The sequence below is a fragment of the Prionailurus bengalensis genome, chromosome A2, assembly GCF_016509475.1.
Source record: "Prionailurus bengalensis isolate Pbe53 chromosome A2, Fcat_Pben_1.1_paternal_pri, whole genome shotgun sequence".
Taxonomy (NCBI): Eukaryota; Metazoa; Chordata; class Mammalia; order Carnivora; family Felidae; genus Prionailurus; species Prionailurus bengalensis.
Window position 1 is genome coordinate 94112997 of NC_057348.1, and position 26763 is coordinate 94139759.

A 26763-nucleotide genomic window follows, 5' to 3' on the forward strand; every position below is an offset into this window, starting at 1 on the left:
TTGTTTATAAGGATAATGTGGTCAGTTGTGAGTGCCTTTTAAATTTATCTTACATATATATAGGCGTATATATGTGTGTATACATATATATGTGTGTATGTATGTATGTGTGTATACATATATATGTATATATATGTGTGTGTATGTATACATATATATGTGTGTGTGTGTATATATATGTATATATCTCCACATATAGAATTCAAAACATACAAACTAAACATGGCTTGTTAGCTGACTAAGCAGGATATACAATAAAACTTGACCTTGGAGGTTAGGGGAAAACTATGTATTAATATACAGCAACTAATTTAGCCTGAGACTTTTTTTATTAAAAATATTACTTTATCAATTTTTTTTATTGTTGTTGACACTTCTGCTGGATTTTGACTCCTTTGGAGAAGGAAGACCCTATACAAATTCAAAATTTAAAAAAGCAATGAAAAATCTGTTTGAGGGTCTACAACACAAGGAAATGTTCGTTTAAGTTTCAAAATAAAGGCAAAACCTGTAACATGTACAAACAAAGAGAAAGCTTACTTTGAAATTAGCATGAGCCAGCTTCTGAGAGAAAAGTTATGCCCTCTTCATTGATAAAGTTATTAAGAAAGCTTTTATCAGGATAATCATCTGTTCGGGTTTTCACTGATGTTATAATGCCAGTGAGTGTGGATTACAGGTGAGGTTGGATGTTAAGACATTGGCAATGGCCAGATTAGAGCGTTCTGAAGTTATAGATGAGTGGATAAAACAGTGCTTGCTACTTTCCTAAGTACGTTATTTTTTGTTATTGTTGAGATCCTTCTCTCCGAACTAAGTAAACTCTGCTTTGCTGAAAGTGGTGCATTTCTTTCTCCTGCTTTGCATTTTTCCCTGTGAGAAGCGTGTCTGAATTGCAGGGGGGGGGGGGGGGGAACCTGAATATACCTCTTTGTTGCTGAGCTTGTCAAGCACAGCGCTGTGTTCTCTTTCCCACCAGGAAGGTCAGGCCGCTGGGGGCCAATCTGTTTTCTGAAATGAACCCTACTGTCTGTCCCTGGTGTCTGACAGATTGAAACAGTTGTCTGTGTTACCACACTTTCAATACTTTTTAAATGCTTCATTTTCTGGGAAAAGCGTAATATATGTAGGCTACAGTGGAAAGATAAAAAGTTTTTAAAAGGGCTGGACTTTGGTATTAATATTTATCTACAAGACAAATTTAATTAACTTCCTAAGAACATATTTACAGATTAGGAAGTTAACTGTGCACACACACACACACACACACACGCAAGATAAGCCTTTACTTATGAGTTGTACTTCTAAAGACTTATACTGAGGGTTCTTTTTTTTTCTTTTTCAGTTGGAGTAATAAAATTATGAAGTATGGAACTGTTTCAATAGTAGAACTGTAGAAGTAAGAGTCTTTTGTTCACTTAGATTTCAGTTTCATGTATTTTGATCAGAGGTATGTATAAAGCCTGAAGAAATTTGTACTGTGCTGAGCCTCACTTCAATACTCTCCAGATAATTGAGCTAATTAAATCTTTACCAACATTAACACAACTGCAGCATTCCTTGGACAGTGGATAATTATTGCACGAACATGGCAAGCTTAAACTAAACAGACGAAAATAGAGTTCTGTGGAATGGGTATTGAGTTTATTCTTTATTCATCTTTTGATAAGGTTTAATTAAAACTGCCTCTCTCCATTGTGGTGAGAATGAATGTGCTTGTTTTCTTAGTGAAAAGCAAATTATTCACTTCAGCCATGGTTCAATAATCAAAGCGTTTGCAAAGTTTTGGGTTATAGTGTAGCTGTGGGTATATAATTGCTGCAATTCTGTATGAGGGCTTTATCTTTTTTTATTACTTTCTCTTATTTATTTTTGTAGAAAGAAATTTGTAAAAGCCCATTTTGTGATTTGGTGTGGAAGTACGTATGTCTGAAGCCTTCCTTGTTATAAGTTTACCATGTCTAGATGGTTGTTTTTTTTTAAGTGTATTTCCTGCAGCTTCTTGCTAAAATGAAAAACAAAAAAGGACACACATTTAAATAAATAGTATTTGAAATGGATCTTTCAAGTTAGTGAAGAAAGTTCAGTCAAACCTTTGAATTCTGTGGCTCCCACTGTATTAGCCTAGTCAGTCAACAATCCTAAGGGTGGAAAAGGAGTAGATGTTGGGAATTCTTTCCACAAATACATGTTTGCATTCTCTTTCACTGTTTTCAAATCCACCAGAAATATCTTCTGTGTTGTTCTTCTAAAGGGATGGGTTTTTTTTCTTGTGTTGGTGATGATTTTGTAGCATTAATAGATTTTATGTATATTAATGACAACTTATTTTCAAACTGTCATGACTGTGCTGTGATTTCTTTTCCTCTCTACTTCTTTTAAAAATAAAATGGTAAATTACAAGATATCAGATGTTTTATAGAATCAAGGACAAAAATAAAAGTGAGCCTTGACTGGGAAGCCTGGGTGGCTCAGTCGGTTAAGCGTCCAACTTCAGCTCAGGTCATGGTCTCATGGTTTGTGGGTTCAAGCCCTGTGTCGGGCTCTGTACTGACAGCTCAGAGCCTGGAGCCTGCTTTGGATTCTGTGTCTCCCTCCCTGTCTGCCCTTCTCCTGCTCATGCTCTGTCTCTGGGTCAAAAATAAAATAAACATTAAAAATGAATTTTAAAAAAAAACTGAGCCTTGGCCATAAACTGGAAGCAGAGACTCAAACACAGACTCGATGTCTCTCCTCCTTTTTCTTGTTGCCTAGCTTCTGACTTTCCCTGCTTTTCTGGTCCGTGTGGTGGAAATCTCTGTGGCCTTGTCCCATGATGTGTCATGAGAAAAAAGACCAGCCATCACTGTAGGTCAGCATTCCCAACTCCCTACAGAGGGAATCTGCCCTTCTTGGATCAAGTGAATTAGCCCTGCATCCCAAAGTTAGTACCTCCGCTTGCCACTTCTTACTGCACTTTTTCCCCATTGGCTCCTCAGAGACGGGAAATGCATACAAGAGCAAAAATTTCTAATCTATAGAATTATTTCTAAGGTTGTCATTGAATGCAGTGTTTTTCAACTCCCTTAACGTGCAGAGACAGCATCTAGTGGACTTGAAATCGTGTTTCTTAAATGGAAGAGATGAGATCAGAAAGAAGCATGTCAGATGACACAGGTAGTGATAAGAGTATTATGTCATGGAAGTTTTGTCTCAGCTGTGTGTGTGTTCAGATGCACCTGTACGAGTCACTTAATAAAATGTGTTTTTGCAGTGAGTTGTGGCCCAAACAAGTTTGAAAGCCAGTGGCTGCTCCTCTGATCCCCTTCAAGGTTTTTCTTGGGAGGCAGAGGGGGAAGGGGGTTGACACTGGGCAGGACTCCAAGTCCATCACTCTCTCCATCAAAGTAGCTGCACTTTAATCTGCTGCATTCGTTATGTTTTTCTCCTAAGATATCTTTTAAACAAAGGATGCAGTGGCCAAAAGTTTGAATAAATGATTTCCCAGGTCCCTTCTTGGGATTTTTTAGAGCTAAGTACAGTAGCTGCCAGGGCCAGATCAGGCATTATTTTGCTTTTCTGTTCTAGGGAGGACTTGGGAAATCATCCAGCCTTCAGTTGCTTGGGTTGGTTTTTTTCTTTTTTCATTTTTTTTTTCTTTCTAAAGTTGAAATGCAGTTTCCCTACTTAATCCCATAGAAAACTCTGAGACTTAGCATATAACCAGGACAACACTAAATCAGAATGGATTTTAAACAGTCTTACAGTCTAAAAAGGGGAAAGCAACGAGTCCTTCTCCCTGCACGTTTCCTGTCTGATTCATTAGGGAGGGACCAAAGGCAGAAGTGAGCATTGGTGACATGAGTGAGAAGGAGTCAGGCAGCCTTTCATGCCCAAAAAAGGTCCTTGGAGAACTGAGTGTTGAGGGGAGAGCCAGTCTCTTTAATAGAAATAAATAATAAGAAAACAAATGGACTTCCCTAAAAGTGCATTTTATTTGACTTCCTTTGGAGAGTTAGAATAAGTTTAGCAGGCACTTTTTCTACCTTTGACATGATTGACACACAGTGTCCTGAAAGCTGGGATCTAAGGTTGCACTCTGGTGTTTAATTATGAGTTCTGTTTTGCCCATATGCAAAAATATGTGAAACAATTATGGGCTTCCTTTCTTTTAACCTTATGTTAGTGGACATTTTATCAGTCATTCATTGCATTAATCTTAATATCAGCCTGTTAGAGGGTGCCTGGGTGGCTCAGTTGGTTAAGCATCCGACTTCTGCTCAGGTCATGATCTCACACTTTGTGAGTTCGAACCCCACATCAGGCTCTGTGCTGAGCTCCTCTGAGCTCCTGAAGCCTGCTTCAGATTCTATGTCTCATTCTCTCTCTGCCCCTCCCCACACTTGTGCTCTGTCTCTCAAAAATAAATTAAAATGTAAAAAAAAAATTTTTAATAAAAAAAAATATCAGCCTGTTAGCAGCAGACTTCACTCGGTACAGGCAGCTCTTGTGACTCAGGGAAGCCGTGTAGAGTAGGGCTTAGTAGGGTCTTTGCCTTGGACCAGCAGCCTGGGCCTTGAGGCTTTACTGCACTACTCACCAGCTCTGTGACCTGAGCTAAGTCTTAACCTACTAAGCCTCAGTTTTTCCCATCTGTCAATCAGGACTAAGAATAGTGCCTATTTTATCAGGGACTTGAGATCAAATGGGATGATAAATGTCAAGCATTTAGCACAGTGGCTTGCTTGATTTGTAACAAGTGTTCCATAGCTTTCATGAATCCCAAATTCCATGAAGTCTGTGATAAAACAAAACACATATTTACTTGAACTCTTCTATGATAATTATTTTTTGTCTTTCCATTTCTTTTACTAAAACAAAACAAAAATCTAGAAATCCTTACAATGCAACATATTTCTTGGCACAAATCCTACATGATCATGACAAAAGGAAGAACAAATCAGGGTTCAGTTTGGTATGATAGTTTTAATGTGGATGAAGAAAGGGGATTAGTGGAAATTGGGAAGAGATATTCAAGAGACTCTTTTTTGTTATCAGCAGAATACGAAAGTAGAAGGGAACGTGTTGCATGCAGAGGATGGCAGGAATTTACTTGAGTGAAGCAAAGAACTCAAAGTGGAAACAGTCTTTAAGGACAATTATTTAAGTTTCATGACCCTCAATAAGGGGTTGTTCAAAATCATTCCAAAGAAATCATTAATGTCGGAGCACCTTATTGTGGTTCAGTCAGTTGAGTTCCGACTTTGGCTCAGGTCATGATCTAGAGGTCCGTGAGTTCAATCCCCATATCAGGGCTCTGTGCTGACAGCTAGGAGCCTGGAGCCTGCTTCAGATTCTGTGTCTCCCTTTCTCTCTGCCCTCTCCAGCTCTTGCTCTGTTTCTGTCTCGCTCTCTCAAAAATAAACATTAAAAAAAATCATTAATGTGATGTAGTCATGTGGTTGGAGTTGGAGGAGATAGATGAGAAAAATTAGAATTGCCTCCCACATTGTGAGACTAGAGCATTGACCACGTGGTACCTTCCCTGGTGGCCTGGAAAAACTCTGGAGGGACAGGCAGTAGGTGGGGAGAGTGAGACCACATCTGGGCATGGAAAGTAAAAGTGTGCTTCAGTTTAGGTTGGCGTATCATTTGAAAGTGGGCAATTAAAAGTGGAATCAGAGATTTGGGTGTCTGCAGCAAGATGGTGCTCTGATGAGGTCAACATAAAGGTTCAAAAATGGGATCACTGTTACTGCACTCTGGGTAAAGACAACAGAGAGAGAGGTCAGAAAAACCAGAAATAAGTTGTAGGTGTGTCCCAGTCGCAATCTTCTCCAGACCTCTTTTCTGTGCAGAGTTCCACACTGCAAGTTGTTTGTCTTTCTCTGATTTTCCAAAACACCATGGGGGCTGTAACGTGAAAGCCTTTAGTAGACAGCGGCCATACACGTATTTGCTTAAAACAGTGTGTTTAAATGTTTAAAATTAAGATCCAGTGATTAAAACTACATGGATTTTACATAAAAATCCATTTTTTTCTGTGTCTCATTAAAAAGAAAAGGAAGATTGAGCCACTCCAGGCATTCTCTAACTGCAGTGAATAGCTGGGGCTGAGCAGCACCTTCTTTAGAAGAGGCCGTGCTCTGAAGTTTGCCACAACCTCTGCCGCTGCAGCCTGTCCTTCTGCCAATGAGGCTAGGAAGCACGTGATTCTTACCCTCGCCTTTTTGCTATTGTTCTTCTTACAGTAGAAGTAAAAGACAAGTGAAACATTACTTATAACCATGTTTCTGTCCTAATGGCCAAAATTTAAAATTAGCCAGAGGGGCTTTTTGTTGAAGAAAAATTGGTGAGAGCATATTTCTTTATATAAATTAATGTAGGGGCACCTGGGTGGCTCAGTTGGTTAAGCGTCCAGCTTTTGACTTCAGCTCAGGTCATAGTCTCATGGTTCGTGAGTTTGAGCCCCACATCAGGCACTGTGCTGGCAGTGCAGAGCCTGCTTGGGATTCTCTCTCTCTCCCTCTCTCTCTACCCCTCCCCTACTTGTGTGCTTTGTTTCTCTCTCTCTAAAAATAAATAAATTTACTTTTTTTAAAAAGCCATAAAAAATTTAATGTAGCATGCTTCACTCACAAAGGTTACCTCCTTGGCCCTTATTGGGCCTGTCTTAGAATCTTTTCTGTGTGATAATTAGTCAGATTTATTTTACCATTATATGTGCTTATCTTCCATTTCCAAGGGGACCATAAAGCTTTTTTGAGGTAAGGTTGATATATTCCATAGCATTTAGCAGAGTGTTGTACACAGGGTGAAATATTTGCATTTAGTTGCTGGGGAACCAGGAGCAAACTGAAAAGCATACAACAAGTTTCCAGGGAAGAAAGATATTCATGGAAATAAATGGCCCAGATGAATGAGAACCAGAAGACAATTCGCAAACATTTATTAAATGCTAACAAATCACATATAGATGTGTGAGCTATATAATGACACGGTTATGTTTGCTCAGGCTGCCATAACAAAATACCACAGAATGGGTGGGTTTAAACACCAGGCACTTATTTCTCACTGTTCTGGAAGCATAGAAAGTCCAAGAGTAAGGTTCTGGCATATTTGGTTCCTGGTGAGAGAACTCTCTTCCTGGCTTATAGGAGTCCACCTTCACACTGTGTCCTCACATGGCGGAGAAAGCAAGAGGGAGAGCTCTGGTCTCTCTTCCTCTCCTGTAAGGACACTACTGTCATCATGGGGCCCCACCCTCATGAACTCATCTCACCTAATTACCTCCCAAAGGCCCCAACCCCAAATGCCATCACATTGGAGGTTAGGACTTCTATATATGAATTTTGAGTAACATAAACCATTCAATCTATGACAGTGGTTCCTTATTGTCAAGTGGCTTACCTAATTACCTCCCAAAGGCCCCAACCCCAAATGCCATCACATTGGAGGTTAGGGCTTCTATATATGAATTTTGAGTAACATAAACCATTCAATCTATGACAGTGGTTCCTTATTGTCAAGTGGCTTAAGTGCATTAAATGACATAAGATATAGATGACTACTAACTAGCTCAAGGTAAAGTACAAAAAGTATAATTATACAAATGTAAATTCAGGGCAAGGAAAACAGCAGGGACAGACCTCACTGAGTCAGGGAATGCTTCATGGAGAAGATATTATGTGAGCTAAGGCTTGAAGACTAGGTAGGATAGTTATAGTCAGAAGCAGGCTTCCAGAGAGGGGGATTTAAAGGCACAGAGAACCTAAAAGGTCCAGGTTATGTATGAAGTCACAAGAAATGTAATGGCCTCAACAACATGCGTGAATGGGTGCATGGGTACCTGGAGAAAGGCAGGAAAGAAAATCTGATCAGAGTATTCATTGTATTGTCTGAACAAGCATGTGCTACTCGTTTCCTGATCCTTTCTCTTTGCCTTTTATTTCTAGAAATCTTTGCTATGCACGATAAAACATGGTACTCAGGTTTATAATAGTAATAGTGACAGCCTTTGACTTACTGAGCACTCACTGCGTGCCAGGCATCAATGGTGGACACTTTACACAAATACTCTCACTTAGTCCTCACAACTGCCTTGTGACTTAGGTGTTCTCATGCCCAGTTTACAGAGGGGGAAACATACATGAGCCATTCATTCATATCCCCCACATCCCCCAGCTGAGTGGTACAGTTGCATTCATAGCCCAGATCAGCAAGGTGCTAGAAATGTGAAATAATAGCATGCTATCCTTGTACTCAACACTGGTCTTATTCTGACTTCTAACAAGTCTGCTTTACTTGAGATGTTTCAATCATAATCCGTCTAAGCCTATGCAATTATTTAGTTGCTAATGTCTAGAGGAACATTGACTACCTCTGGAGATAAAATTAGAGACGCGAGAGCTACAGTTGCCCCCAAAACCCTGTCCAAATTGAGTTAATTAATCTGTAACTCGAAAACCCTAAAGGCCCTATTTAAATACAATTTCACTGTTAGTGAGAAGCTCTAGAAACCTTGATTAAAACTGAATGCAGTCAGAAATAAAAAGTGTAAATCTGTCTTTAGTCTAAATTTCTCAACAAGAAAATTTGCCGTAAGTTCCATATTGTTTCAGTTAGCTCTTAAAATACATATCACAGTTATTAGTAAAATGATGGTAATGTTCTATATAAATCTCATGAAGGCCCAATTGATCTGAAAACATCTAGGATTTCTATGTAAGCACTTGTGGGTTTGGGGGAGTTGTGTGTTATTTTTTTAAGTTTACTTATTATTTGTAATTTGTGTAAGCTCTATACCCAATGTGGGGCTCAAACTCAGTGACCCCAGGATCAAGAGTCACATCATAACACTTGTTTTTTTAAACATATACTTAAGATACTATTACATGGGCCAAATTCAAATGGTATTAGCATTTCATAAATACTTCTTTCACAATAAAAATCTTGTAGGTGCAGAATTCATGTGCAGCCTTTGTCTCTAACCAGTTTTCGTGGATTCCAGCAGCTTGTTCTTATTTATGTCAGTGTAAGGGAAAAGTGAACACAGATCATCCAGAAGCCATTTAGTTTGAGGATGCATTGTTTGAACCGCAGCTGTGCTATCATAATAATTTGGGGCACAGTAAAATTAGTCTGTACCTCTTAAAATACTAGTCATTTTGGAGCAGGGATTCCAGAATGTCCTGATGCCTGGAGCAAGTCCACAAAAGGGATCATCCACTGACAGATATTTGAGGACTTTTAAAAAATGTGTAGCAAAAGCAAACAAAGTGAAGAATCAAAGTAAGAAAGCAAGGAAGAGACGATTGTAGCAAAAGCATAAGCTGTTCCTCACTTTTCACTTCTAGGCCAAATCCTTACTGTTTGGTCCATTCCAGAGACATCGTGGCAGGGAAGAGAGAAAGGAGACTCTGGCAGACCTTCCTCCCTCCCTACGAAGAGATTTAAACCTTGAGATAGTGTTACTCTCTTTTCGTTTTCACCTTTTTTGTTCTTAACTAGTTGCTGAAGTGTGCGTGAGGAAAGCCATAAGGTATTTGTTGTTCAGAGATCAAGTACTGTTAAAAACAAAAAGAAATGGTTCTCAGGGTTCCTAAGAAAAACACTAACCAAATGAGACAGAAGGAGGGGTGATCTATTCTCTTCAGTGGTTTAAGATTTCCTGTTGATGTGGATAACCAATATATGCAAAGGCCTGTTCTGATTGAGCAATCTCAGTACCATCCTCATAGTGCCTTATTTCTTTAGACATACCTTTTTAGAGGGCTGAAATTTAAATTAATAAACCAGTCAGGGCTGCATGCCGACATGACTTGAAAGTTAACTGGAATTTATTGATCTGCAGCCTACAAGCTGTTCTATGCTGCACTGCACATAAGAAACCAGTCTTTAAAGTCGCCAAAAAAATTTTTTTAATTACCTCAAAAAAGATATTTTGCATCTTCAGACAGTACTGTTGTTTGACTGGAACCTTCTCCCCTCTACTCCTCTTGCTCCCAAATTGGGTCATTAGTGACTAAGGTTGATAACAGTAATCCTGATGCAACATTCACAATCCATGCTCAATTTTCTGCATTAAATCGAGAGAATGGAAGCCATGGCTCTTCCAGGCCTGCCACTCTTCCTCTTTCTGTGGAAGGGAGAGGAGGGGAAGTTCAAAAGCTGGGGGTGCAACTAGAAGCTCCTCATTTGCTTTGTTAACCTGTTAAGAATCTAGCCTCCCAAATATCTCAAACTTCTTAAGCGTATTTCACATTTTCCCTGGATGCTTTCTCTTAAAGAGCCACCTATTGTGTAAATCTAAGCACATCCTATCGGGTGTCCTAAAAGAGCCTTTTAAACTTCAAAGGGGGTTTACCTGGCTTTACTCTTCAGACAGTGAGCATAGTGGATACCACCCCCCTTACTATTCAAACAGGGAGCATAGGGGATACCACCCCCGCCCGCCCCCTGTAAATCCTCTGTGACTATAAACTTTTCCAGTCACTCCTCTCAACTTGTGTTTTTTCCTTGCTGAACAATTTTTCTATCTCTGTCTGCCTCCATTGTTCTTTCATTACACACACACACACACACACACACACACACACACCAATGAGATTTTTTTTCCCTCCATTTTTAAAAATAATACTTAGAATATTTTATTTCCTCAGTTTCACCAGACTTTTCTAATTAGATGTCTTGTAGGACATAGTCATCAAACTTGTCCATGTTGGGTGGGAGCAGTTATGCCACTTTGGTGCGTTGATAAGAGCATCATCTGCTTGTCACCCTCCACCCCACCTCCAGCAGCTCTTCTCTCTCCTCTTGTCTCTTTCCTCTCTCTCTCTCTCTCTCTCTCTCTCTCTCTCTCTCTCTCTCTCTCACACACACACACACACACACACACACAATCTTCCCATGGTTTTATCACACGAAAGAGGCAGATACGTCATGCAGATCTACCTTCCCTCCTTCATTCCTTTTCTTTTTCTTTTTTCTTTTCTCTTTGCTTTTCTTCTCTTTTCTTTCTTTCCTTCCTTCTTTCTTTCAGTGTGCTTCTCTCTCCAAGATAACTTTTAATATTAAAAATCCAGCTAATGCTGTCTGTCGGTTACATATAACACTTCTCTGATGAAAAAGGTTGGTTCTTCTCATTATTTCCCATCTTAAATCAACTCCTCTCTCCATGAGAAAACACTTTCCCAATCCCATGTTCACTCCGTTTTTATAAACCATCTTTGATGTGGAACCTTGTCAAAGGGCTTTAAAAGTTTAAATAAATGATGTGCCCTGCTTATTTACCTTCTCAAATAACTCACAGTGACTGAAGAGTCATGCCCTCTCTCTATATATAAGCCACATTGCTTTTCTCCTAACAGATTATGTTTGTATATATGGTAAATATCTTCCACCATATCCTAGATTGTACTAATTTGCTATCAATGAAGTCAGATTATGAGTCCCAGGATCAAAATCAAACTCTTTTTTTCCCATAAAAATCTGGATAGGTGCGTAAATAATCCAAAATAACAACCAACTCTGAAATTATTTCTCTTTTGGTATTATAATACTTCATAGCTTTTATTCCTTCTAAGCTATGTTTAGAATTCTGTTTAACTTTAAAAGGAGCATGTTTAACATTAAAATCAGCATCAGGGAGTCAGTCAAGAAGTGAAAAGGGACCTGGGGTTTAAAGTTTGTTATCTCCATATCTCTTTGAATACCTTTCTATCTACAAATAGAACAAATATGTACACACATGTACAAATATGATCAGTAACAATCCCTGGATTCTGAATAACATGTGAATAATAAAATTAAGCTGTATGATACAAAATAAGAACTCATTTTAAAAGAATTTTCAAATCAGATAATGATGTGCACATAATTACATTTTACTGAGATAGGAGTTCTCCATTTCCAGCGCCTTTAATAAAATAGGATGGTAACTCGTCTGGCGGGTATGAAGTTTGTCAGGTAATAATTAGTTTTGGTGCCCTATCAGTATGCCCCTGTTCTGGATGTTTAGGCTACAAAGTCAGGTAAGTCTTAGTGCCCAACCTTAGGGATACTGCAGTCTTCTAGGGAAGACAAGATCAATCAGTGAGCCTTGCCCGATAATGAGAACTGCAGTCAGTTATGCCCGGGAGTGCAACAGACCATGGCCAGGAGGACGGTAGGACCATGGAAGAGGGATGGGTAGACAGTGCTGCTGGCAGGACTCCTTGCTTAGAGGTATTATTTTATGTTTTCCATTCCCTTCATATAAATACAAGTCAACAAATGTTCATCCAGTCCTTACTATTTGCCAGGCATTGTGCAGACAAGATATAGCTGCTATCCATAAGGGGCCTGTAGACTAACAGCAAAAGTTGTTGAAATTTTCTGTAAAAGCAACCATAACACACTATATGTGAAACTTTACAATTAGGAAGCCTGGGCCCTGTAGTAAAGGCCTAATGATTTTTGAGTGCTCTGGATGGACCAGTAGTCCTAGCTTGTTTTTAATAATAATATTTATTCAACACTCTGATTTCTGCCATAAAACAGTTTTGCCCTCCAGAAAAAGAACCATTTTGGGAAATGTGAGCCAAAGGGCCATTTCAGGATATGGAGTGAACAGCTCTCCAACTAAGAAAGTAGTAATAGATAGGAGATGTCATTTAAGTGGGATAAAATGCTGAAAAGAACTTTATGTCAAAATATTCCTTCCCTCTTCTGCACCCCTCTTCTGAACATTTGGGAGCTTCTTCAAGAAAAAAGTTAGCACCACTTTCAGCACATGGCACAGCCTCTTTCTTTGCATTCTGTCCTTTCTGACTTTCCTCCCCTCCTCTCCACCTTCCCTGCATCCTCTGTCCCCTGTTGAAGGCTCACACAGGATTCCAAGCATGGAGAGCTGCTGACTACTGCAAATGACATCTAATAGTTCTTAGTGGTTCAGGCTTTCTCAGTTAGCATGTAGCTAATGCATGAAATGTTAATACTTCTTAAAAAGAACATATGTTACAATCTCAGTGCCTTGTCAAACACGCTCTAATCTGTTAGCAATTTAGACCTGACAAAGGCTTGTTTCTTTGCCGCATATCTGTCTCCATAGTTTTCCCCATTCTGTGTCCTGGGCGAGTTCAAAGCCTGATGACGACATTAAATAGCACATGCCTTGGTTTTGTTAGCCAGCTCTAAACTGTTTTATATGAATGCACTAACTAATTTCACTATATGGAATTAAGTATGCTGTTTGGGTGTGTTTCCGTCCCCCTCTTTTTATTCTGCTCCATTTTCTCCCCCTCTCTTTATTGACCCGATGCATCCAGATCCATAATGGCAGGAAGAATTGATTGACTCAGAGAGTAGGGGATTGCAGTGTAGTGATTTCACGCTCAGTTGTTGGCTAACAAGGCACCATAGTTTTTATTTAGTGAGGCCCAGTGGCAGGAGATGAAGAATTGTGTAGGGTCCAGCTGCCAAGGTTACAGAGCAGGCAGCTTAACGGGCTTCGGGGTTCCAAGCGTGAGGGGAATTGTCTCTTCCCAGCAGGTAAGGGACAGATCTAGATAGCGTCTATTGCGTTCAAGATGCTGAGTGGCCTGGCCAATTCATAAATCTAAAAAATTACAACATCCTCTAGTTGGGATTGTGCACTTTACCCGTTTAATGCCATAGATGTAAGACCTCCTGCCTGCTACTTGTTTACGAGGAGACCCTTTGTGTTTAAAGCATTTCCTTAAATACAATTCCCCTTTCTAAATTTCCCTTTAAATCAAAATATATTAGATCAACTTACTAATTATGTATTTAGGTGAAATGTAGTCAATCTATTTATTTTTGCTGCTCTATCCTACAGGAATGTAATATATTTACATTCTTTTTCAGACAGTGATTTTTTTTTTACATGTTGATCTAAAATACTAGAAAAGCTTAATGTTTAGGTACTAGGTGTTTGTGTGTGTCTGTGTGTCTGTGTGTCTGTGTGTGTGTGTGTGTATGTGTGTGTGTGTTTTAATTTTTGGTAAGTGAAATGGCCTAGTGAATTTGGCTTTTCCTCCATCCATGAAAAGTAGTTTACTAAGTCAGTAAAGGTTTCTGAAGGGGAACATCAAGGACAGTATTTATCCTATTTAAAAACCTGTTTTCAAGCATGTTGAAACCACTGTTAATGTGCTAAGTTCAAGTGAACCAGTGAAGGACCTCTGCTTGATAAAATTAGCCCTCTTCTAGTTTCTGCATACTAAAAGATAATACAATTGTGTCTCTTTATTTTTTTTTTATTTTTTCATGTTTATTTATTTAGTTTGAGAGAGAGCGCATGAGCAAGGGAGGGGCAGAAAGTGAGGGAGACACAGAATCTAAAGCAGGTTCCATGCTGTCAAGGCAGAGCCCAATGTGGAGCTTGATCCCACAAATCATATCATGACCTGAGCTGAGATCGGAAGTCTGACACTTAACTGATTGAGCCACCCAGGCACCCTCAATTGTATCTCTTTAAAGAGTATTAGAATATAGGTTTTGGTGCACCTATGGCTTTTAGGACATTAATCCAAATAGATTTTACTATAATAAACATAAGATTCATATTCCTTGATTATTTGCCTCATTAATGCATAAAGTATTTTTTTAATTTTGTTTATATGGAAAACTCTCCACTAAAGGACAGAGTATCATTATTAATGTTTGATATTGAATGCCTGCAATGTCCCAAGGATTTTATGTCCCATTAAGCAGGCATAATTTGTTCTTAAAACTAGAGTTCCTTTGTGGAGGCTATTCCATTGGCTTCTGCTCTAGCGTTCTGCCCCTGCCCTTACACCCTCCTCACCCAAACACAGGTCTTCAGGCTCTCTCATAGTACCAAGCAAAGAACTCAAATTCTCAGTTCTAAAGTGAGTCTGATTTGCTGACAGTTATAGGTCCAATGGGAGTCTCCTCATTCCCAGAGTCCATTCGTTTCACATCATATCCCTGATACAGAATGGACCTATTAAAAGTGGCTCATTGTAATTCAAATCCAGATAACTGTGGATCTCATTATGCTCTCGTGCACACAAAACACAAAATGTTACCTTCACCTGGTAAAAGCCTGAGGGAATGTGGTTAGCCTATAAAGTGGGGGGGGGGGGGAGAGAACTTTCCCTAAATTTAAAGTTATACTGGGGTTCCATTTAAAACTATAGATTTTTTAATTCCCTGATTTTTATTTCTCTGGTTGATTTCTTAGCAGTTCTATTTTAATAATTTTTGCCATGTTTTTACAATATAAATAACAACTAGTTTGGAATGGCTTTCCTCTTGGTATTCCTCATTTGATCTCAAAGGGCACTTTTGTTCATTATCCCGTAGATTAAGAAGAGGAAAAATGCTTCCCTCTTTTTTTTCCCTGCATATTCTTCCTTTGATCCAGGATGACAGAATCCACTGGTAGTTAAATATCTACTTTATATGGTCACTAAGATGGAAAGATGAGTCTCAGTTTTACCCACTTATGATGTAATGTTATGGCCTGTTGAGCTCAAAGAGAAGTGAAGTAGTCTAAAGAAATGGAAATTAGGGCCAACAAGAGATGGGAGACTCCTTAGAGCATGCAGACCCTGTTGGAGTTATACCCATGTATTATATAAAACCACGCCTGTGTGTTTGGGATTATGGTATTCTGAAACACAACCAGTGGCTTGATTGGCTATATTAACCAATCAGACTTTCCTTGTGTGGTTGCAACTTCTCCAAAGTTCCACAGAAAAATTATAGTTCCCCATATATAGACCACTTATTCATACAGTGTTACGTCTTGTGAATTGTGGTATGATCTTTCGGTCTCCACAGATACATGGCAAGTTTAGAGTAATTTAGAATATAGTGGAAAAAAGTGGCAATTGGAGTTGCCATTTGATAAGTTTCACAATCAGTGAAAATTATTTTTTCCTCCTCCTCCTCCCACCCATTTTATCGCTAAATCTCTAGATAGGAACAGTCTTCTGGTATAAAAAATCAGAATGATGTGTAAGTCTTACATTTTATTTTCATGTTTACTTTTATGCATCTCTTAGGTATCTGGCAAAGCTAACTGGAGATAGGAATTATTTTTTACCTTAACAATTTCATTCATGAGTATTTTAATCATTTCTGGTGCTGGTATTATAGTCCAATCATAAATCATGGGAAAGTTGCTCTCAGTATTTTCCTCAAACAACTTATATTTATTTTAGATACAGATTTACCTATGTCTGCTAATCTGCCATTCATTCAATAAATGTTTATTAAGTACTACTAAATGTTATGTGCTGCGGCAGTAAAACTCGATTATGTATTTTTACTGCATTCAAGGAACTGACAATTGAGCAAGGGAAACATACATGTAAATATATCACTTTAATTTAGGTAGGAAGTACCATAGCCCGAGTGTGAAAAACATGGTGCAGGAGACAGAGAATAGCAGCTAAAGCTAGCGTGTAAATAATAAAACTAAAGCACTAAATGGAGGAAACATTTTTACCACTTGCCTGACTTGTGTATGGTAATGATGACTTTTATAATGACTACGTGGCCTACAGGTTGAGTACCATTTTCCAGACATGGTAAAACTAGAAAGAAATACCAAATATTTATAAATAAATCCAAGTTATAGTCTAAGAATCCAGGATTGGTGGGTGCATCTGCATTGGTCAGGAGTGAGTGATGTGAGGCCCTGGCTGGGCTTTGACCAATTGCAGAGTTGGTGGGCATGCAAAAAGGAAGCCTAATGAAATCCTATATGGCTGGAGTCATTCTCCTAGAAAGACATAGAGGTTGGGATTCAAGAACTAAGAAGCCTTAGACAAAGGGGCTTCATTAAAGGCATGGAAATTTTCAACCTACTATAACAGACAGTAAGTATTTACTGTTTTGTCCTTGAGCAAGGGAATGACACTGTAGTCATGAGATATAAATATTGTTTTTTTTAAATAACATTTACCATGGGAGCGATCTCTGATTATAATATATCATATATTCATTATAAAATGTTGGAGAAACATGAAAATAAATCCCTTACAGTCCCAATACCTCAAAACAATTTTGGTTAACATTTGGTGTATTTGGTTTTTTGTTTTTGTTTTTGTTTTGCCTTTTTCCCCCCACAAAATTGGATTCATACTCTATATAACTTCTACAACCTATTTTTTTCCACTGAGTAAATCTTAAACATTTTCCCGTGTCACCAAATACTCTTCTGCAATGTCATTTCTAATACTGTGTGTTTCCTCATATAAATGCGCCACAATTCTGTTTAACCAGCCATTGAACATTAAAGGTGTTTCCAATTTTGAACTGTTGTAAATCATGTTACAATGAAGATCCATGTATATAAATCTTCCCATACACAAGTAATTATTTCCTTAAGGTAAGTTTCCATAAAATTTAACTCAAATTTTGAGCCCATGGGTATGGATAATTGAGGTTGCTAATACAGATAACTGCATTTAAAACACGATTTTATTTTATTTTATTTGTTTTTTAAGTAGGCTCCACGACCAATGTGAGGCTTGAACTCATGACCCTGAGATTGAGAGTCCTGTGCTGTACCTACTGAGCCATCCAGGTGCCCCTTAGACACTATTTTAGAAAAATAAAGTGGATGTAGTGTGCAACATGGCTTGGATGAGAAATTCTGTGAGAAACCATTCAACAGAGTGCTAAAGAATGTTATGATTAGACAGCTTTCAGCTTTGGTTCAAATCGTGGCTCTGCTTTGTTGTGTGACCTCAGGCAGATAAATTCATCTCTGCGCTTAATTTCTTCCTGTATAATGATATAATTCATAAGAAGCATTCAGAGCAATGCTTGGCTCATGAAAGTTGACACTACTGAGTTGTTATTAGTATTATTGTGGAAATAATTTAGGTGTGAATTGGTGAGAGCCTAAGTCCCATTAATGACAGGAAAAATACAGAGATAAATTTTTGATGAATCAGTAGGACTGATTGTATATACTGACCAAGGGAGAGAAAAAAGTTAAAAAAAAAAAAGTGAGTCACAATTTTCAAGCCTGGAGGATGGATCTCTTAGTGATGGAGGTTGACTCTGACCATACTGAAGTTGACACAGTGGCAGAGGGACAGAGGCTGGTGCCTGTAGGTTGCAGAGTGGATACTGAGGAAGGTCATGTAGATTTTAGGAATGATCAGAAGTGACATGGTGATATAAAAATAAAGGGACTCCCAGGAGAGAGCAAGGCTTAGGACCCTGGACTGTAGGAGGTAAGTGGAGATGGAAAGAAGCCAGATAGAAAACCGATCCAGCCACAGAGATGGAGAAGATTGCAGAGGTAGATAGAGAAGCAAATTGTAGAAGCCATGGAAGAGTTAAGGTCACAAGGGAGAGGGGACTCAGCAGTGCCAAAATGGCAGAGTTCAGAGATGATGGGAAGTAAAAGCCATTGCTAATTCTAGCTAATAAATGGAAAGCAAGAGAGTTTGGATTTTCTTTGTGTATTCTGACAGTTCTTCAGTTGACTTTTCCTTCTAGCTTCTTAAAACTTGTTTTGTGTATTTTAGTCACTGTGCTTTCTTGGTCATTTTCAAACACTATTTAGAATTCTTCCTTGCTCTGTTAGTTATATTTCAAGAAAAGCTGCAAAGCAGTTAGTCTTCCAGCTTGCCCTCTAGCAGATCTTTGTTTCTCATTCATTCCATCTTCAGCACAGCTGCCTAAGCATTTGGTTCATGTAACCATTAAAAACGCATGAACAAAAATGCTGTAAAACAAACAAGACTGCGATATTTTATGCAGTAATCACTTGCCAACTCTCCTCTTTGAAACTGAAGCCATTTTTGTGTCATTGAAGTATAGTAGAATGATCCATAAACAAGATTTCTGTTGGGTTCATGTATTAAAACAGATGAAATCATTTTAAGTAAAATGTCAAAAGCATTTGCTTTCTATCTCAGATCCAAAAAAATATTCATCATTTATCCAAAATTTTTTAAAAAAATGAGTTTTGATCCCCGATTCATTTGCCGCTGAAACCTGGAAAGACTTTTTCTGATATAAAATCTCAATTATTAAAGTAAATCATTTCTTATTTCATTCCACTTTGTGCAAGTTGTTTCCCCATAATCATTTCACTCTTATTACATTTTAGAGCTTGGCTTATTGACACTCACCTATCACCTTCTAACTTTATAAGTAACTCTCACTAGAATTGGCCACCAGACTTCTCCTTACTAGTTGCCTGCCTATTGGTGTTTCCCATCACCTTCCAAGTACACTTTGGTTTGGTCTGGTTTTGAATTTAAAGTGTGCTTTTCCTTTAGGCCTGGCCTACCCAACTTTGCATTAAATCATCCTGAGGTTGATTTTTCCCCAAAACATGTGTTTGGGTAATTTTTAAATCTCTTTGTTAGATTCAGCTTAAACTTTCTGTTTCTCCTGTTTTCTATTATTTCTTGGGTGCCCAGCAAAGCACTGAGCCCAGATGGATTCTTTATAACGGCTGCTTGACAAGGATTTAAAGGAGGGAGTGAGGAGATCCTTTTTTTTTTTCTTGCCTACAGCTGCTCTCAATATGGCTCATCACGACTGAAAGGAAATGAATAAAGATGAGTTATCTGAACTGAAAATCAGCCACAGAGCAGAAGCAATTCATACTCCCTAACCCTTCCACAAATCCAGTAGGGAAAAGGAAGTCATTGCCATCGTTTATTTATTCATATATTTTTAATGGTGGCAGGATTACTTTTTAAATCTTGTACCTTTGAGTAGTGGCCATTTGGAGCATTTGTGAAAGGCCATATGGTTTCAAATGAGATTTCCATCACATTCTGTGCATTTGAAACTATTTATACAGCACTGAGCTCTTGGCACGCCCAGCACTGGAGCATGAGCAAATCCATGAAAACACTGTAGACAAAACTAGAAAGCATGCAAATAAATAGCAGTTAAAGAAATGTTAGTGGTTTGACATGCCATTTTTGGATCGGCCTTCATTTGGATGATGCAACCTATATTTTAATTTAAGCAGCTATTATTTCCATATTTTGTGCATTACATGTCTCCATTGATTAATTTCTACCCGTGTGACTTAGGTATCTTAAGTGCTCAAAAACATTTCAAACAGTGAAACATGTGGACAGAGAATTTTGAATTTGGGTCCAGCCTACAGTGGAAGATAATGTTCATTGGAGAAATTGCTGGATCACATGTTTCATGTTTTCTCTATAAGAAGAAAAGATGTGTGTAAGTATGAAAAGCAGTTTCTAGCTGAAAAGATCTCATGTTCCCCTGAGATTTTGACATGTGAGCACCTAAACTCCAGCTACCGTCAGTTTTTATCCATGACAAGCAACAGGCTCACTATGGCATGTGAGACACATAGTGCTTCTAGTTGTACTTGAGATTCGTACAGACCTGGGTTCAAATCCCAAAAGCATCATTTCTCACTGTGTGTCCAGGGGCAAGTCCCAAAGTCTCTTGGAGGTTTGTTTTCTTTGTTTGTTTTCTCTTTCTAAAGAACCATCCTTTCTTTATCCAAGTAAGGATAGTTAATACTGACCTCACAAAGCTGTTGGAAAATTCATTGAGAGGAGGGAAGTCAAGTGCCTCATATTACCTGAGAGGCATCAAGGCACTGCAGCATGGCCATTAGGAGTTCTGGTTTCAGAACCAATTGTTCAGGTTCTGACACTTATTGACTGTGGCCTTGGAAACAGAGCCACTTCTCCATCTAGACAGTGATAGTAACCATAATCATACCTCATGACTTGTGATGAGGAGTGACTGAAGTGACCCGTGTAAGGCACTTGGACTAGTACTTGCCTGGTTCAAGGAAAGTGCTTGACACTCTTATATGCTGACCTGGCAGGATGGTTGGACAGATGGGAGTTAATGTCTGATTCTAATGCCATGAACAAACAATAAGTAGTGCTACTGTCCTTGTCATCCAAAAGTAATTCAATGTGGAGCTCCACTTCACCATGAGCACTCTCGATTTGACCGCCTGGCTCATCACTCTGGAGTTCATCATGGCCACAGAAGCATCTGGTCTGGCACTTACCATCTGTGATGCTACTATTTTTCTCCAAAGCCATGATGAATTCCACAGCTCCCAAGAAGCTTCCTGTTTCTTTCACAATAGCCGTTTGCCAAACTTAGAAGTTTCTGACATTCCAGTTGGGCATGGCACTTCCAGACTTGTTACATTGGAAATGTGGAATTGGTCACAACTTACATACTGATTTCCTTTAATGTGGAACATTCTCTAATTCCTAAGTGGTGTTCTCTGCAAAGTAATCTGTCCTTTCCAAGATTAGTTACATGATATTGAAAAATGCTGTAGAAGAAGAGGACCATGAGAGTCCACTCTAGAGCAGGTGTATATAGTGAGTGATCTTTCTGCCCTGTCAGAGGTAAAGAACTGATGGGCAAAGGGTTAACATCTTTCTCCAGCTTCGATAAAGTCAGGTTATGCATGAGGTAAAGGGTGAGGGGCAGATATTTAATATGCTGGCTAACTTGAAGTACCTCCAAAAAATTACAGTCTTAAACTTAAGGACTCCAAAAGAGAATGGAAATTATGTTGCATTTTCAATGATGTGCGTTTCCCAGGAGGAGAAAAACTTTTAATATCTGTGAACACTTTCTTTAATACCCAACAAATGTGATATGCTGCTAATAGAAAAAAAAACCGCCAATTTCAGTTGTGTGCTTCATGGTCATAGAACAATACAGAGTTGATATTGCAGTAACAGGGCTCTAAAACTACCCTTCTAATGAAAAACAGCCCTGTTTGGACAAATATTTTCTGGCATCTTTATATTTCCCTTAACTGGAAACAGAAAACGTTGGCTTGGTGTCATGACTACGGGATACTGTGTTTTTTAAGTAAAAACAAATTGTGAGGACAGCGTTGCCAAGAAACAATGAAGGTGGTTAGAAGGTATGGAATGGGCTACTTCAGGTGCTCATATCTAACAGCATCGCAGCCATAGATTGATTTACTGGCTGAGCCATTCAGCATGGTAATGCTATTATCTGCTGTTATTTTCTGAGGTGTAGTCACTTACTGCCTTTCTACCTATTCTCTTCACTCCTTCAATGGTGAAAAAGAGAGCTTTCTGTAGAGGTGAATAACTCAGCATCATGAGAATCCTGAACACTTGGAAATTTGGAAATAATGTGAAATCCAAAGCAGATCTAATTATCCATTACACGTGTAGGCCAGCTATTCAAAGCCCATATTATCTAAAGCTGTGTCCCAACTTTGCTGTCTGTACACATGGGAGCAGACACTGTGCAGGGGCAAGGAAAAAGTGAAACTGTCCCATGGGTTGGAAAGCATGGTGGCCTCAAGCAGAGAGGGAAGGAAACAAAATTGCATGTAAATCTGAGTTGTGCATCTAACAACAATAAAAAAAAAAATAGCACAAAATCAGAATTACCAGTCTAGGATGGGACGTTCGCAATTCCACTTGATGATAGAGTCTAGAATATGCCTATGTTGGAGTTTATAGGACAACTGTGACTTCAGTCACAAATGGTAAGGGAGCTTCAGAGATAGAGCAGTAGGGTTCTATGTGCCCCTGGTTCCCCTCTAGTTTCGAGCTTTTTGATCATATCCTACTTTTTTAATACATGAGTGTAATAGGAAGACATGTTTACAATGTTTACAGCCAGGATCAAAATGGCTCTCAAGAAGGACTCTACTGTCATCTGAAGAAATATTGATTAGAGGTTATATTTAGAAACAAGATCTACCTCAGTTGGACGAATGGGATGGTGCCAAGATTTTCTCTAAAATATCTGAATCACTTTATCCAGGATGGAGAATATGAAAAGGGGAAAAAAGCAGAATAGGGAGAAAAGAGCCATCTGAGTGGCATAAGACCATATGTTCTTGGCTCGGCCTTCCCCAGATCTTCAGCAGATTCCTCTAACCGCATCTGTTGTGAGCTGAGTTTCAGTGTACACGTCCCAGCAGGTGGGAGAGCCCTGGAGCCCTGGGCCATAGCAGCATAAGCATCACCCCCGTCCCTGGAATTTACAGAAATCTTGGGAATTGTGGACTCTCGTGGGAGTCTCGTGGGAATTGCCTGTTTTACCCAGATCTAAAGAAAAGCTTCCAGCTACCACCTGGGTAATATACATATAAAGGTGTATTATGACAGGGAGGGGCAATAAATTCAAATAAGCAACTTGTGGCCCATAAATACTTGTGTGGAAATCTTTAGTGCGACAGATGACTGAAACCTATATACCACATTGAGTTCCTAGTTCTCCATTCATTTTACTTGTCCAGGTTTATAGGTAATCAAATGTTTACCATATGCTGTGTACATTTTTAAAGATTTTCTTTATTTCAGGCCCCTTCGGTATATTCCATACTTACTATTTCCTTTTTTCATTCCCTTTACTGTAATGTATTTGTCAACTCCACCTATGTACGTGGATGTTAATGTGTTTTCCAGAGCATAAGTTATCACTACACAATAATATGATTACTCTGATAAGCTACACATAACAAATCCGTATGAATCCTATCATACACATTGTGTATTCATGCCACAGTTCATTTGCCTTGTGATTGAGGGCAGTTTACAAATTTATACATAATACAAAAGATAAATTATTGACTGTCCCCAGAGCCCTGATCCCAGGGGTTTTACAGTCTCTAATTAGGAAGGGAGATGGAGTCCCACATAAACCATGGAAAGACAAGTCTCATCAGTGTGGACACTCTGGTTGGGGAGACGCTGCTCCTGGCTGGAACACTCCTAATGGAGGTAGGGTTTGATCTGAATCTAGACGTGTTGGCAGGTTTATGGATATTGTGGGTTGGAAGAGGGTGGGGGGACAGGGCTCAGGCAGGAGCTGCCCCAGCACAGAGTCCGTGGTGGGGCAGTCAGGGTATGTGTATGCACAGGGCAGCACAGGCAGCTGGTGAGAGGGCAGGTTTCTTAGAAAGAGTAGAACATAATGCTGAAAATCTGAATTTACTTCTTTTAGAAATTAAGACATTTGCTGTGTAATTTACAGTATATCCTGAAAAAAGCCTTAGTGGTGAGATTCTTGAAATGCAAAGTTTGTTGCTCAAAGCAGTGCATTTTTCTACAACACCAGAGCAGAATGAGAAATAAGTTTGTATTTTCATTCAAGATAACAGCTCAGGCTATTTTTTTGTGAGGGACTAACTAAAACAGCTGTGGAGCAAAGGCACCAAAATCAAACTTTGACAACTGAGTCAGTCTACCTCTTTATTATTTTAATTATACTCTCTTATCAATAAATCCTGGCCTTTACTGTTTCAAAACACCTTGAGGCAGACACACACACACACACACACACACACACACACACACACAAAACGAGCTTAAGATGGCTTTTAAAATCCAACCTATGATTGGAAAATAAATAGTTAAGCTGAATAGTAAAACAACAAAGCTATAGATACTGGTAAGTCTTCTTAGCTTTCAGCGCATAGCTAGAACATAAGAAATAAAATATTGGTCTTTTTTTTTAATTTTTGTGTCAATAATTTCTATTAACAGTTCAAAAATGACATGCCAACATGAACTATAACTACATTTTTCATGTAGCACTGAAGTCAGAAAATCTCCACTGAAGAAGTTGAGAAGCAAATTAGCTATTCTGCCTTCTCCAAGCTTGATACTTAAGAAAGATTAATTTTTCTCGTGGTGTCTGAAATGTTTGTTATTTTTTTTTAAAACTCGTGAAAGAGAGGCACATAAAAGAGTACAGTCACTGCCTTCTTTGGCAGGCAAGGGCATTAGCCTGGACAGACTTGCTGGAAAACCCTCAATGGAGGACTTTATAACATATGGAAACATTAGATTATATATATTCTGACAAAATGGTCTTTCGGGCACCAGAGCATCTTCTTAAAGCAATCCAACAAAAACATCCAAGTTTAAGTTTTCAAAAACTTCTGTTCAAATCCCAGAGTCCCAAGTTGACTTCATTCATTCAGTTACTCCATACATATTTATTTCTTGCCTTGTGTGTGTGCAAGAAATTGCACTGGGTACAGCGTTCTCTTTAAGCACCATTTTCTCTAAAATGATGTATTTGATTTAATAAGTACCTTTTCATTTTTTTTTTTTACTAAATGTTTCTTCTCCATGCAATCGTAGCAAATCATTTAAGCCTTATGTTAAAGGGAAGTGGTTTTGTTGTTAGTTTAGTGATACCTTTACATTCTTTTCCATGTGAGGGACAGCCTCATGGGAGGGGTAGAAAGACTTTTGGAGAGGAAGGGAGAGGTGGGAGGCAGGAGCCCAGGGAGTCCAAGCTCTAGAGTGTGGCCCTGTGAAGGCACCAGTTGAGGAGCAGACTGGAAGGGTGAATGAGAGCAAGTTACTGTGAACTGGGTTGGAAGGGCAGGGGACAAGGGAGCCAGGGACCAAGAACACCCATTGGCCTAGGGTAGTGACAAAGAGCAAAGGCCCCAGGGTCAGACTGCCAGGTTCAAATCTCAGCCTTAGACTTACTGACTGTGTAACCTGGATAAGTTATTTACCCTCTTCACACCTCTGGTTCCTCATGTATAAAATGGAGAACATAATAGTAATAATAACTATCTACCACATAGGGTTGTCATGAGAGTGAAATGGAGTTAAGACATATAAAGTACTTAGAATATTGTCAGGCACATAGTAAGTGATCTATAAATTTTACCCATTATTATGGTCATAAGTCCTCTTGGGAGAAGAGACATGTAGTCTGAGTGGACAGTCTCAGTTGGGATGTATAGCATTGTCAAAGCCATTCCAGACTCCTTTCTCTGGGAAACGTTGTGCATAAAATTATACAAATTATGTCTTTAGCATACTTACATAATTGTTCCTCAGTTAATATCTACGTTTTCAAAAAAACCAGATGTATCTGCATGTTCCTAAAAGTAGCACCCACGGGATTTGTTCACACTGCTCCCATAGCAATGGCAGGAACTTCCCCCTAACAAGGTAGCTGGTCAGGTTGTATTAAGTCTGCTGTATAAGCCTGTGGCCAGTGCAAGTAGCAAAGAAGATTCTCCTTATCTCCTTGCTGGAATGTAATTATATTGTATCTTTTGAGTCCCTGAAATTGCTCTTCATGTCCACCCCATGTCTTGCTGGTCCAGAGAGTCTAGAATAAACTGGTGCAAGGAAGTGTTCAGGTCCTTTAGAAGCCAGAACAGGTTTTGTGAAGCTGCTGGTGGTTTTGCAACATAAGCATTCCTAATAATAAGTTGAGTGTTCAAAATTGAGGAGTTTAGGGACGCCTGGCTATCTCAGCCAATTGAGTATCTGACTCTTGGTTTTGGTTCAGTCATGATCTTACAGTTTGTGGATTCAACCCCCACATCGGGTTCTGTGCTTACAGTGCATAGCCTGCTTGGGAGTCTCTCTCTCTCTCTCTCTCTCTCTCTCTCTCTCTCTCTCTCTGTCTTTGTCTCTGTCTCTGTCTCTGTCTCTCTGTCTCTCTCTCTCTCTCTGCCCCTCCCCCATGCTCTCTCTCTCTCTCTCTCTCAAAATAAGTAAACTTCAAATAAATAAATAAATAAAGTTGAGGAGTTTAGGCTGAAAAGGAAAATAACACTGCAGTTATTCTGAATTATTGAGGAATGAGATGGTCAATATAAGAAAAAATTTAGATAAATGAGGCTTGCAACTTTAGGTGCACAAACTAGTTGCTATTATAACCATTTTGGATAAGAACATGCATAAGGAGTTCATTAAGGTTTTGAAATCCAAAAACATGGGCTTGAGTCTTACATGTAACACTTAACTAGTTGTGTGATCATATCGTATTTATATTGTCTAAGTC

General features: G+C 38.9%; 1 protein-coding gene across 6 annotated transcripts in view; it reads left to right on the forward strand.

Moving 5' to 3' along the window:
* CDK14 (cyclin dependent kinase 14) overlaps positions 1-26763 on the forward strand; it is a 605513-nt gene that overhangs the window by 539917 nt on the left and 38833 nt on the right. For 2 of the 6 annotated variants that reach the window (XM_043588813.1, XM_043588810.1), the window contains one exon: positions 1346-2405. The exons of the other annotated variants lie outside the window; for them this stretch is intronic. The gene's annotated coding sequence lies outside the window, so the exon portion shown is untranslated. Of the gene's footprint in view, positions 1-1345; positions 2406-26763 lie in introns of those variants that run through there. 6 annotated transcript variants of the gene reach the window in all.